The sequence below is a fragment of the Chanos chanos genome, chromosome 1, assembly GCF_902362185.1.
Source record: "Chanos chanos chromosome 1, fChaCha1.1, whole genome shotgun sequence".
NCBI lineage: Eukaryota > Metazoa > Chordata > Actinopteri > Gonorynchiformes > Chanidae > Chanos > Chanos chanos.
The window spans coordinates 6,025,549-6,039,001 of record NC_044495.1 but is presented as its reverse complement, the minus strand read 5'-3'; the positions used below and the strand labels follow the sequence as shown (position 1 = coordinate 6,039,001).

Sequence of the window (13,453 nt, the reverse complement as noted above, 5' to 3'; positions counted from 1 at the left end):
TGCTCGTCAATTTGTGATTTTCTAGCTTCTTTAAAGGTTTTTTATTTTCTATGCACTATTTTTCCCCATATCAGTACAGTGATTGGTCTTTTCTTGAAAATGATTTGACTCATTATTTACTGTCATAAAACGATAAAAAAAAGAAAAAAAAAGAAAAAGAAAAAAATTATCAGCCGTGCCTTGAAAACTTGAACTGACGAACTTGTTCTTGTCTTTCATTAATTATTTTGAAAATGTTGAACACTGCCATAAAGTACGTATTAGTGCGTCAGAGATCTTTGAGCTCACGACGACTGCTTGTCTATCGGTGTTTCAGAAGACTGAATTCCTTTTAGAAATTTCATACATTTTATATATCTTAAGTGCATCAGAGATTTTATCATTGTGAAAACTGTTCAAATTGTCATCCAGAATATCTGCTCTATATTTTGCCTAAAAAGGAGATGAAACAACAATAGAGAAGTTTATTTTTGTATGACAAATCTGTAAATCTCAAATGTACAGTATATGCCATAGATTTATGTACATTTGTATGATATTGTATTATAAAAGTCTTCACTGTATAGAGATGATAAACTGTGTGAATGCCTGGAAATAGTCTTATCGTGTTTTCAAATGCGGACATAAAAAAAGATATTTCTAGTTTAAAAAATATCAAAGTCTATTGATGGATCTTTTTTTTTTCTTTTTGTCTCTCTCAAATTTTCATCCACATTCCGTAACTCTTGGAAAGCTCCTTTGATGCCACAAACAGCAGAATTCCTTTACCTTTTCCAACCTTCCACAGATACGCTGCTCGTAACTGCTTGCAAATGTTATCACAGTTTCCATATGTGAGTTTACACGAGTCAAACAATTAGTCGTGGAAAAAGGAGAAAGACCTGCTGTGTGTGGACGCACTTGACCTTGTAAACATAAATGTTTACTGAGGCAATAAGTGTTAGTGTTAGGAGACTATTTAAACATGGTTAGAAGAAAAGGCTTTGTCCTTAGGGAGATCAGTGCTGCGAATGGAGAGCCAAGTCGAGCTTGCCTGGTTTATTTATCCTCTGCACAAGTGTTTATTTAAAGTCCTCACACACACTGGAGGGGGGAAAACTGTTCGGGTGAATGGGAACTTAAGTAGCCATCACAAATGCACTCTAGTGAGGCTACTGTGTGTGTGTGTGTGTGTGTGAGAGAGAGGGAGAGAGAGTATGCGTATGTGTGTTTTAGAAAGAGAGGAGGCTATCTCACCACAGCTAAAAAGAAAGTTTGTTTATGTCTGCGAGAGAGTGAGTAGGTCTTAGCACAGCATTGAGAACAGGTGAGCAAGCAGCAGGAGTTCACACCAGGAGCAACCATATGCCTCAGAGAACAAATGTCCCCTCACCTATCTGACCACGGTTATCCTGTTTACCTTGAGTAAGAGTATAAAAAAAAAAATTTACAAATAAAGCACCCTGCCTCAACAGACGAATAGTTGAAGTTCTACAGCATGTAATCTTATAAATTTAGGCTACATTGTTCATGATTATATTTGTCCTTCTTTAAACCAATGCAGTAAAAAAAGAAAAAAAAAACCCAGAGCTGACTAAAACTGTCAAACAGTTTACTTCGCTGCTTTTCTTTAGAATAGACTCAGCTCAGAAGCTTGGTCCAAAGTTGAGCGTATCGGTGCCCAGAAGTAGGGGTTTACTCTCAAAAGCAGTGAAGTACGTACATCACCATACAGTTTTAAGTTGATGTGACTTGTTCCTCACAGCGAATGCACACGAGAATAAATATGATGTCTTTAGTCCCTGGTCATGGAAGGGACACAACGGACCTTCAGTGCCCCCCATGTTAGGCATGTTTTTTCGCGTGACAACCCCTCTGCGCCCCCCCCCCCCCAAACTCCCGCTGAACTCTTAAAAAGTGTTTTTCCTTTGCTCATGTCACAAGAGTTCTAGAAATCCAAAATGGCAGCCATGTTGTTTTTCCACTATTGTGTGCAGTGGGGGACAAGGGTGCTCAGGCCTAATGAATGGAGGAGAAGTCGAGTGGTACTTCTATCATGGAAATGCTAAACACACAATGGAGGAGCTGCACAATGACCTGGCACTTAATTCAGTCTCTTCAGCTGACACCTCCTTGAGAGGGGGGTGGGGGGGTGGGGGGTGGGTGGAGAGCAAGATATTGACACAGAGGAAAAAGAAGGAGATTGTTTGAAAGAAAGAAAGATACAGGGTGCTTAATTTGGATAACAAATGTGTGTTTCATGGTCAGAAGCTTTAAATAACCAGTTTTATAGAGGTTTTGTCATCACAAATGTAACTGTAAAATGTATATTTATTTTATATATATATATTTATTTTTATGTATATTTTAAAAAAATACATATGTAAACTTGAGGAAAACTTAAAAGTATGAAATTTCAGAAGTGTACACATTAATGAATCACATACATAAATAAGTCAAAATAAACCCGCAGACTTCTACCAGAGGTTTAACTTAACCACTAGCGCAGTGACTAGCAAGCTGTTTCCCACTGCATAAAATGTGTGGATGTTCATTCCTGTTGTTAGTATAACGCAGCCTGTCACGCTGATGTGGCGAATGCGTTTTCAGCTTTTTGTTGCCCGATACAAAAGCAGGCACTGTCGCTTTAAGGAAACCTACTGCTGATCCGACCATTAATAATTGTAATGCCTCTTTATTATTGCTGAGAATAATGAAGGCATGAGAATGATGTAGGGGCCCCCTCAACCATACTTTCTCCTGAAATGGTTTCAATTAACTTCTGGCACCGAGAGAAAATCGGCGAATCGTTTTTCTCTCATGCGAAAATACTGTGAGCGCCGACGGCGAAGTTTCTCAGCGGGAGTAGAACTTCATTAAAAACGGCCACATCATAACTCAAACGCCCCAGTGCCTCTCTCTCTCGCTCTTTCTCTCTCTCTCTCTCTCTCTCTTTCTCTCTCTCTCTCTCTCCTCCCTCATCAGCAGGGACTTATTTCTTACAAGCAGACGATCCATCCATCTATCGGATGTTTATTTTCTTTTTATTTGACCTTCTTGTAGGGTTAAGCGATTATAACCTACAGTTTTCGAGTAATGAACTGCAAGTCAGCAAATGGCAATTGATCTTTCACTCACGAAGGGCATGTAACAGGGTGCCGATTACACGTGACGATGAGCAGAAAGAATACATGCAGTATCGAGATAACGTGTTCTGCTTTCAAAATCATAACCAATTTTTTTTTTGCGATTATGAGAGGTGATCTGAACAAAACAAACGCTTCATGGATAAAAAAAAAAGCAACAAATATGTAAGGAGAAAAAAGCAGAATAAATGTTCACGAGGATCTCTTTAAATGATCCGTTTTTGCCTTTTTGGTACTTGTCAGTGGCTTTTCATCAACAATAATCATTGAACTGAACACCCCCCCCCCCCCCCCCCCCCTCTCTTTTTTTCTTTCTTTCTTTTTTTTTGTGCGGAGGCCCTGGGGGGACTACTCGGAGAAAAGAAAAAAAAAAAAAAGCAAAAAGCAAACCCAGGTTCTCAGATTCCGGCTGCCACTCTGAATCCATCACGTCAAACCTTCTTAAAGCATATGAACCTTTGAAAGCTGGAAAACGGTTTCTAATCCAGTTATGTCTGCTGGCGTCTACCTCTCTGAGGCCAGGGGAACAGAGTGTGTGTGTGTGTGTGTGTGTGTGAGTGAGAGAGAGAGAGAGAGAGAGAGAGAAAGAGAGAGAAAGAGAGAGAACTAAAGAAAGACAAGAAAGGAAATATAAAGAATGTTAAGTTATGATGCTTTCAGAGGAGTACAAAATGACTATCTACTAACTAGCAGGTGAATTACTTATGATGGTTTTCATTCCTTTAAAGTGCATTCGTTTTAGGTTTTATGATAGAGGTGTTTTATGTTTGCATACATACATCTATGTGAACAAAAACAGTTTTAAAAAATTCTAGTACTAAAAACTACTCATAGTAATTTTTTTCATTAGCAATTTCCACTGAACACGTTTTAATTTTAATGCAAAAAATGTTTACAGCTGAACATACTATAATCCATTTAAAATACATACAGCCACTACTTTTTGTAAAAAGACAAACGTGTGAATGTCATGCGTGATATTCAGAACTCCTGCACGTAGGTTTCAACTCCTCTCATCATCCTGTTCACTTTCTGTTAGAAAATACTGTCTTCAGCACATTGTTCAAAAACAATGTTATTTTGTTTGGGAAGGGGGTGGGGCATTCCCCCTCTATTTACATATCTGCTAATGAATATGACAGAGCTCACACTTCTTCTTCACCCCAATCGTTCAGTTTAACAAAACAAATTGTTAATGCTACCACCATATTTAAGTTCAGGACTGTGCCTATACAAGCCTGTGGCAGTGGTTCCCCCCCGTGTAGTGGCCAAGTGTTGCATGTCTGTGGGCAGAGTTGTAAACTGCATTCCGCAAGAGCGGGCACCGTGCCACGTATCTTAACACCAGCATTCAGCCGCAGACCAGAGGATAAACAAACCCGACCGCAGCATGTAAACTCCTGAAGAGGAGAAAGGAGGAGGGAGGTGGCACCGAAGCTAACCCCAGGCTTCAGGAGAGCCAAGTGGGGGGAGAGTAGAGGTTAGGCAGGGGGTCAGCTGGGTTGGGGGGGGGGGGGGGGAGTGGGTTGAGGGAGGGGGGTGGGTGTGGTGGTGTGGTTGGGCAGTTGTTAAAAGTCGATGCCTGGGGGATGGGGGGGGGGCATGGGCGGACAAGGAGCATTTTGGGGGAGACCGGTCGAGAGCCGGGACCTTTCCAGATGACCTCAGGAGACAAAAGGAGGATTTCCAGTCCACCAATCAACTCAGTTTACTCTGAACCGGGAACACTGGGAACACTGGTGCTCCAGACTCGATGGGGTGTCTCAGTGCCTCTGCTCTCCCCTGCTGACTAGTTAAAGAGGAGGAAGAGAAAAGAGGGGAATGGCTGAAAAGAAGAAGAGGCAGAGAAGGAAGAGAGACAAAACTGTGCTGACACGGGGCATAACTTAATTTCCACGCTCCTGGGGCAGATGGGATAGGTAATGTGATGTGGAAGCTCTGGGAAACTTCAATGGTTGCCCTGACCTTGGGTGTGTGTGTGTGTGTGAGGAGGAGGGTGGGGGTTGTTGTTTTGAGTTGTTTTCAAGGTGGGGGAATGGTGGTATGCTTCATTAATGAACTGGAGTAAGGATATATAGAAGGCATTTTAAGCCTAAAGAAATATCATGTGAAATTAGCAAGGATCGGAGTTTGTAAATAACAACAAAAACAAAAAATTGTCGGGTTTTTTTTTGTTTGTTTGTTTGTTTTTTAGTAAAGGTATGTACATTTGTGTGCATGTGCCCATGTGTAACAATTACAAATTGTTCACTGCATCATACAGATACAGAAATATATTTGGTTTATTTCAAAGAGTCCAAAACATGTTAGTATATGGCAGAAGTTCTTTTATTAATGATCAAACTGATCTCATTTTCACATGTATATATTTATGTAGTTTATGTTTAGTAAGTAATCACTTCCATAGAATGACCAAACAGTTCATGTTTTTACAGTTTACCCATTACTCATTAATGTGCTTATAATTAATAAATATATAAACATTGTACTTACAAGCATAAACAAACAAGCTTGTTCCTCACACACAGACTCCGATAATTAGAGGTCGGTTGATGGGCGAATGGGTCATTTTTGGCAGGACTATGGGTTTCCTTCTGACTGATTTTTTTTTTGGCTTGGTTGTCATACTGAGGCTATTACAGCACAATGATGCTTTAAAGCTGTGCAAGTACGTGCATGTGTATGTGTGTGTGTGTGTGTGTGTGTGTGTGTGTCGGGGAGGTGGGGTGGGGGGATGACTAAAAGGCTTCTTAGACACTGAATAGGGGCAGTGAGTTTTACTCTATTAAGCTGACCTTAGAGGAACCCCAGGGCCAAAAAACAGGCCATCCACTTCTCTGTCACATTCATCTACCTCCCCCCCCTCCCAGAACACCCCCCCAACCCCTCCCCGCCTCCCTTCTTTATGTGCTCTCGCCTTTCAGCATGATAGGCGGAGTGAGGGGGAGGGGCTTATTTCTGTCCAAAAAACAAAAAACAAAAACAAAAACAAAACTTAGTACAGTCGCTAAGAGTGAAAGACAGAAAGAGAGACAAAGAGAACGAAAGAAAGAAAGAAAGAAAGAAAGAAAGAAAGAAAGAAAGAACGAAAGAAAGAAAGAAAGATAGAAAGAGAGAGAGAGAGAAGCCCATCATGTCACACACTCCGCTCATCCATTTTCCTGAAATCTTTTCTTCCTCCTTCAGAAAGATACACCTTGCAGTACTTGTTGTGTGTGTGTGTGTGTGTGTGTGTGTTAGTATCAGATTCAACTTAATGTATGAATCTGTAAATATGTGTGTGTGTGCGTGTGTGTGTGTTTGTGCAAATGCACAATGACCTAGTATCGGCATCTGCGCAATAACACACTTAGAGTGAATGTTCATAACGTTGACGTCTTGTCTGAAATCTTTTATGTGTGTGTGTGTGTGTGTGAGAGAGGGAGAGTGTGTGTGTGTGAGTGTATGTTTGCTTAGTGTGGTAATGCCCACAGAGTGCGGCTGTTTAATGAGTCCTTTTAAATCCTAGGGTAAACACAGCGATCAAAGGCAGAGTAAGTGTCTTGTGTTCGACTGTTTGCTCGGAAGCCGCAGGCTCTTTGAGAATAAATCTTTCAGCATAGCCTAGACTCAGTACTCACACAGAGAGAGAGAGCTTTGACACACAAAGAAACATCTTCACCAGTTTAGATCCCATTGACTTTGAATGAACTTGCACTGGTTTCACTATCTGTGTGGCTTACAGAGTTTGCGGTTCTTTTTTTTTTTTTTTTTTTTTTTTTTTTACGTAGAGACCTGCGTACATTTCTTTAGTCTTTAGTTATCAATCCATCCCAAATGAAGTAGTGTTTTTAATTCTCGGGGAAGTCTAAGACTGACTGATTGTTTGAAATGCAATCTAGGATTAAGTGGCTGTATAAATTCAATGTGGTAATAGTTCTGTCCCCTGTCAGAACCAGACCAGCAGACCTGTCTTGTTATTTTAAAAACTGCTGGATGTTTCTGTGAAAGTGTTTTAACTCCCAAGGCCATAAACAGTGGGTGGAATACATAGATTACTGTTTTTTTTTTTTTAGGGCCAGATGTTTGTTTTTAAAAAAAAAAAATTATGAGGCCAATGTCTTCTGTGAAATCTTGATAAATGGGATAAAACGAAATGATAAAAACACTACCAGATACCATTAATATGGTGAATAGTGGAATTAAGCAATAAAAATTTGGTGGTTAGAGAGATGAACAGTTAAAAAAAAATTGTTTTTTTTTAGCAAGATCTAGTTTGCTTAGTAAACACTGGGAGTAAGGCACGGAGAAGAGAGGAGGTAGTCTGAACTGACTCGACGGGAAACTGGCTGAAAGATCAGCGAAATTACTTTCATATGTGTACAGAGGTGCTGCTATTTTAATTTCACTACGGCAAGACTTCTGTGAGATGGATGATAAAAGTGATTTTAGTAAGAGTATTATAACCCACGCTACATGCACCCTCTCTCTCTCTCTCTCTCTCTCTCTCTCTCTCTCTCTCTCTCCCTCTCTCTCTCTCTCCCTCTCTCTCTTGCTCTGTCCCTCTTCGGCCTTCTTCGGCCTTCTCCCTCTATCTCTCTTTTTCTCTCAGTTTTAGTTCAGTTCCATACCTTAACGAAAAGAAAGGCAGTCACCCTAGTCATCTCATGAAGGTAACAGTATTGCGAAAAAGATATTTTTTTCTAACACAGGTTCAGTGACTTATTACACCATCTCCCGACAGGAACCCCTCCCACGCTCATCTGTTTCACATTTCCATACCTTAGACTAATGGATCCTACCCTCTGCTGTTCTCTCTCTCTCTCTCTCTCTCTCCCTCTCTCTCTCCCTCCCCTGCAGTGATGATACATTGCTCCATAACTACTGTCTGTTGCAGCCCCACATGCTTAAGTCATTACCTGAAGACACAGAGATAAAAAAAATCTAGAGGGAACACTCGTTACCCTTCACTGTGATCCACGTCCAGTCGCAGCGATAGTTGGTGGGATTTTGGGGAGAACATTTTTCTTTGGCATTCTTTTCCAGGTGGGCTTATCTACAGATGGTAATGGTGTGTAATCGTGCATGGGTCATGAAATACAACTCTATCTGCAGCAATGAATACCGGAAAGTTCCACAGTATGGCAACATATTACCATAGAGTTGACACAACTGCAAGTCAATTAGAGACAAAAATGTACCCTAGACAAAAACAACAACGACAGCTTTTTTTTTTTTTTTGGCTTGTGTATTGCACCAAAATAGATCAGAATGTAGTTCTCTGTTGGAGAGAGACTCTCTCACACACACCATTACTTTCCAACCCACACCAATGCTTTGATAAGATTCTGCGTCTTTATATCCACTACAGTCTGGTGGAAGATAACTATGTCTTTTAGAAAACTATACCAGTATGCTAATAGTTAAAGGGAGAGCCTCTGTGTCTCTTCTGTGCTTTCTAACTTTTCTATTCTGTGCTTAAATATAATAATACTTTGGGATCATTTTAGCATGGCAAGCGTGTCAAAACAGAACAAAATTCTTAGGACATGTGAAGGAAATTCATCAGACGCAAATAAAGAAAGTGGAACATGATGTTCAATTTATCATCGTTACTGTGACAGAATTAACTTAATCGTTTTTTATTTTGTACATTTCAGACATGTTTTTGTCTAAAAATGGAAATAACTGTGACTTAAATATGTGTTTGTGTGGCTCATGGATAGAATTTGAGCCAAACCTCTGTGTGTGTGTGTGTGTGATACACATCCAAGTGCTGCTTATCTGAATGGACCCACTCTGTGTTTTGCTGCTCTCCTGTGGCTACAGTACAAACTGCAGGTCCTTTGACTAAAACCTCCTTTTGATCCAAATGTGCAGCACTGGCAGGTGATCATTTCAGTTAAACCATCCTAACAACAATACCACACTGAAGTCCAGAGGTCAGGCATGTGCTACTTTTCTCAGAAGACTGCTGATCCAAGGCCAGTTTTTTGCTTTGGTCATCATGGTAAATACAGTGTCATTAACCAAGACAATTTTGAGATGCTTGGTACACATGGGCTCTGAGAACATGCACATACACACAGTTGTAAAACACATAAATGAAAATACTGATGGACACAGATGAAGATGTGCGTATCAGCTTTTAATATACAGCTTGCTTGGTAATATGTTAGCAAAGTTCCTGGAGGGGGCCTCTGCAATATTGTATGACAATGATTGTGTGTGTGTGCGTGTGTGTGTTTTCTGTATGTTGTGTGTGTTTCTTCACTTCGTGTGTCTCCCTTGCAAGATGCTCCCACAAACCCATCTGTGTTGCAGGTTCGTGTGCGTGTGCGTGTGCGTGTGCGTGTGCGTTTGCCTCCATGAAGACCAGGCAGACCGACAAGCCCGGTTCCCCATCTGAGAGACAGTTCCATTTTTAGCTAGATGAGAAAAAAAAACAATAATATCACGGATGAATGAAAAAGAATAATCGGACTATTAAAACAGCAGGACAAATACACACACACACACACACACACACACACACACACACACACACACCCTTACACTGATACACACACACCCACACAGACACGGACACGCGCACTAACACAACAAAAACTCTATCTCTCATCTTTCATCAGGTCAGCGCGTATATTCTGGCAGGCTATGCGCTCAAACTCCTTTGGACACAGACACACACACACTTGCCGTCGACTAGGGAGATTCTGACAGGGCTGGCACTTACACACACTGTATTCTGCCACATACAAAGCCATATCTCAAGACAAGCAAGGCTGCTGGATGAGACGGGAGGGCATTGAGAAGAGGAGAATCACCTGGAAAGACTCTGTGGAACATGGAGGCAAATAGGACGAGTTCCCTCATCCGTGCCGCACATGATGTCCTTCCCTCTCCCGCAAACCTGAACCTCTGGCTGGGAGAGGATGTTGCCTGTGCCTGCTGTTCGGTTCCTGCCGATCTCAAGCACATGCTGGTTGGTTGTAACGCCAGCCTAACACAAGGCGGATACACCTGGCGACACAACCAAGTACTGAGGTGTCACGCAGCTGAACATGAGGATAAAAGAAGAACAACCAATGCTACGCCTCTGAATGCCCAGTCAACCCTGCCACGTCCAACACCTTTCCTCCTAGAGGGAGAGGAAAGAAAAGCAAGTTCCTTCCAGCCAGAGTCAGGCTCACTGAATGCTACCAGGGACTTGAAAACGCTTGTCGACCTAGGCCAGACACTCACCTTTCCCCCGGAAATCGCCAGCACGAGCCGGTTAGTTAGCAGACCACTTATCAAGAAACTTCCTACTTTTGTCCTCTGACTGTGGATATATTTCACTACTTGTATTATTAGACCTTAGTGCAGCATTTGACACTGTAGACCACAATATACTGAGCTAGCACAAAGCTAATTACCATAACTAAAGGAGTTGAGGTGGTGCATGGTTGTCATAGAATGTTTTGGTGAATTCAGGTGTCAGTGCCATCTTCTCTCTATTCAAATGTGACCTCTCAAGTTTGTTGGCGATGGAAGAGAGAGTTGTTGATGTCTTAGGGACCCCCTGTGGCTACGGGGTCTGCAATTTTTCCCCATTTTGGCTTTATGCTGCATTCACTAGGGTTGCCAGAGCACTGGTGGTTCGCACCCCTTAGTGTGCCTAACATTCTTGTTTTTTTTCCTTCTCTTCTCTGCCCCAACATTGGAGTACCCACTCTGAGGTCTACATGGTACCACTCCCAAGTGCTTGTTACCAATATGAGACCTACGTACTCCTGCCCTCCTGCTCAGATCTCCTTAATTTATTTGCTAAAGAGGACTCACATCGCAGGGGAGGATGGCGACATTCCATCAGTAAATCCAGTATTTATTTTCAAATATTTGCTCAAATACATTATGCATATAATCATTCAAACTATTGAAAGGACAATAGGTTAAACCCTCATGAGCTGAGAAAATCATTTAAGATTATTGTAATAAAAAAGTGATATGGTAACAGGGTTACACAAAGTAAAAGGGTTGAATGGATACATTACTTTTGATTGTAGATCGTGACATAAATGTGACAAATACTGAGGACCACAGGAATGTTGTTTAATAATATTCTATATATCTTTTCTATGAAGGATCAACAGGATTGCAAGGGTAACACTAGCAGGGTTGCAGTTAAGGTTAAAGTAACAGGGTTGTAAATCAATGTTAATGTTAACCTTTTCTCAGGAACAGATGCTAGCTGTGGAACGTAACATTACTGTCACGGCCAAGGGCAAACTTCGTTATATAAAGAAAGAAAGAAAACTTTGAAATTCATTTGTCTTATTCTGATAATTTGAGTAACAGGGTTGCGTTGGTTAGAGTGACACACTCAGTCAAGGCTGAAAAGATTGGAAAAATATGAAAAATAGAAGATTAGATTCACCTTTGTTCTACCCATGGTGTTAACAAGTGGCTTGATGATAACATTTCCTCTGTGTCATGTAACTCGCTGTTTTTTCTCTTCCTCTGCCAGGCTAAATAGGTTTCAGTAACAGGGTTGCGCACCTGTGGTGGGACACTACTTTTGTGCATAATTACAATCATTTAAAATATGTTGATGATTAAACAAATTGTTTTAACAATTACAAAAAACATATATAAACAAAATGATACCGAAAGAAGTAGATTTAAAACTCATTTTAACTGTTATATTTGATATGTAGGTCGCTCATCAAGAAGGTGGGACAAGAGAAAAATGCCATTTTAGGGGGTGCTCAAGAGCTATTTGGTATTTTAAATAATATTTTGGAACCTCTTTTTTTCCTACAACTATATACATTTTGTCTCAGGACAAGTATAATTTACACAACAAGTGCATGTTTTAGTATTTTGTGCATGGATTATTTGAAATTTCATGGGTGGGACAGAAAATGTCCTCCAATTCTGGAGTGTCCCAACTAATGGCAGTTTCTGAGGTAGCTAGTAACCTGTTTTAGTATCATCATCAGCCGACAGCTGGGTAATTGTAGTTTTTGTATTAGGGAATGATGTCATATAATTGTATAATTGTAGGGAATGATGTCATAATCGCAGTGTGTGGGATTTTTAAAATTGTAATAAAAATTTATTTAAAATGTACATTTTTCTAATTGTATATTTTGCATATACTAATAACTATAAACTATTGTAATTGTAAATTATTGTAAATTATTGTGGCAGTATATTTTTGTCACGAATATATTTTTGTTCAATTAAAAATGGTTTCTCCCTTGGGCTTAAAAACCTTCAGGGTCGTTCAGGTGGGGGGTTGTTGTGAGATATCAGGTTAGCTGTTTAAAACACCTGCAGACAATGCCACTGTTTTTGAGCAGTAAACAAGGCACCTGAGTTGTGTAATCTTTGGAAATTCAGTTGTATGTGCAGTTCAAGGAATTCTTTGCCAAATAGATCCAAATGGAGAAACACAGAGTCCAGAGGTCATCATTTTGGAGCAGTGTGTGAGAATGGTAAACTCTGACATGGAAGTGTGGATTAAAGAGCATGACGCCAAGACGGCAGAGGAAGCAGCTAAGCTGACAGAGGTCTTCATGACAGCACAAAAAGGCACCGGGACAGTCTCTTCAGCCCGTGGAACCATGGCAGCAAGAGTAAGTCTGATGGGGGTCAGGAGGGTTGTGGTCTTGTTCGGAACAGGTCTGGGCCTTCTAGTAAACAGGGAGAAAGGGTTAGCCGACAGGACATTGGCTGTTACCACTGTGGGGAGATGGGACACAGTAAGCCACATTGTTAGGCCAGAAAAACCAAGAACTCTGTGTTGTGTGACTTGTTGCAGCAGGCGAAGGTTTGTAATATGCTCACGAGAGCACAGAGTGCAAGGGATGACCTACAAGTGTTGCCTTTTGCTGGGGTGGAAGTTGATGAGGGTTCAGGAAGGAGATGTCAGTCCAAAAGAGAGAGATGTAGGCAGAGGGTTATTGGTGGTGTTGAATATAGTTCTTTAGAAGTGCTACCAGAGCCTGACATTAGAGTCGGAAAGAGCACTGTGCACAGTCTAGAAGAGGAGCGCTATATCCAAAAGAATGATATCCTGTAGGAAGTCAAGGGAAATGTGGAGGCTTTGGCAGTACCTGAATCAATTAGACACATGGTGATGACTCTAGCTCACTCAGTGCCATGGGCAGGATACTTAAGAAAACATAAGACCTTAGCAAAAATTGCAAGCCATTTTAGTTGTCCTATGATGTACAGAGATGTGACTGAGTTTATCTGTACGTGTACCTGTGTGTCTTCAGCTGCGTTGGCCGAGAGGTTAAGGCGTTGGACTCGAAATCCAATGGGGTCTCCCTGCGCAGGTTCGACTCCTGCACGCAGCG

General features: G+C 41.1%; 1 non-coding gene across 1 annotated transcript; it reads left to right on the top strand.

Annotated features, from left to right (window-relative positions):
• The first annotated feature begins 13,371 nt into the window (after positions 1–13,371).
• trnas-cga (transfer RNA serine (anticodon CGA)) lies at positions 13,372–13,453 on the top strand. Its single transcript has one exon. It is a non-coding gene; the product is annotated as a tRNA-Ser (tRNA).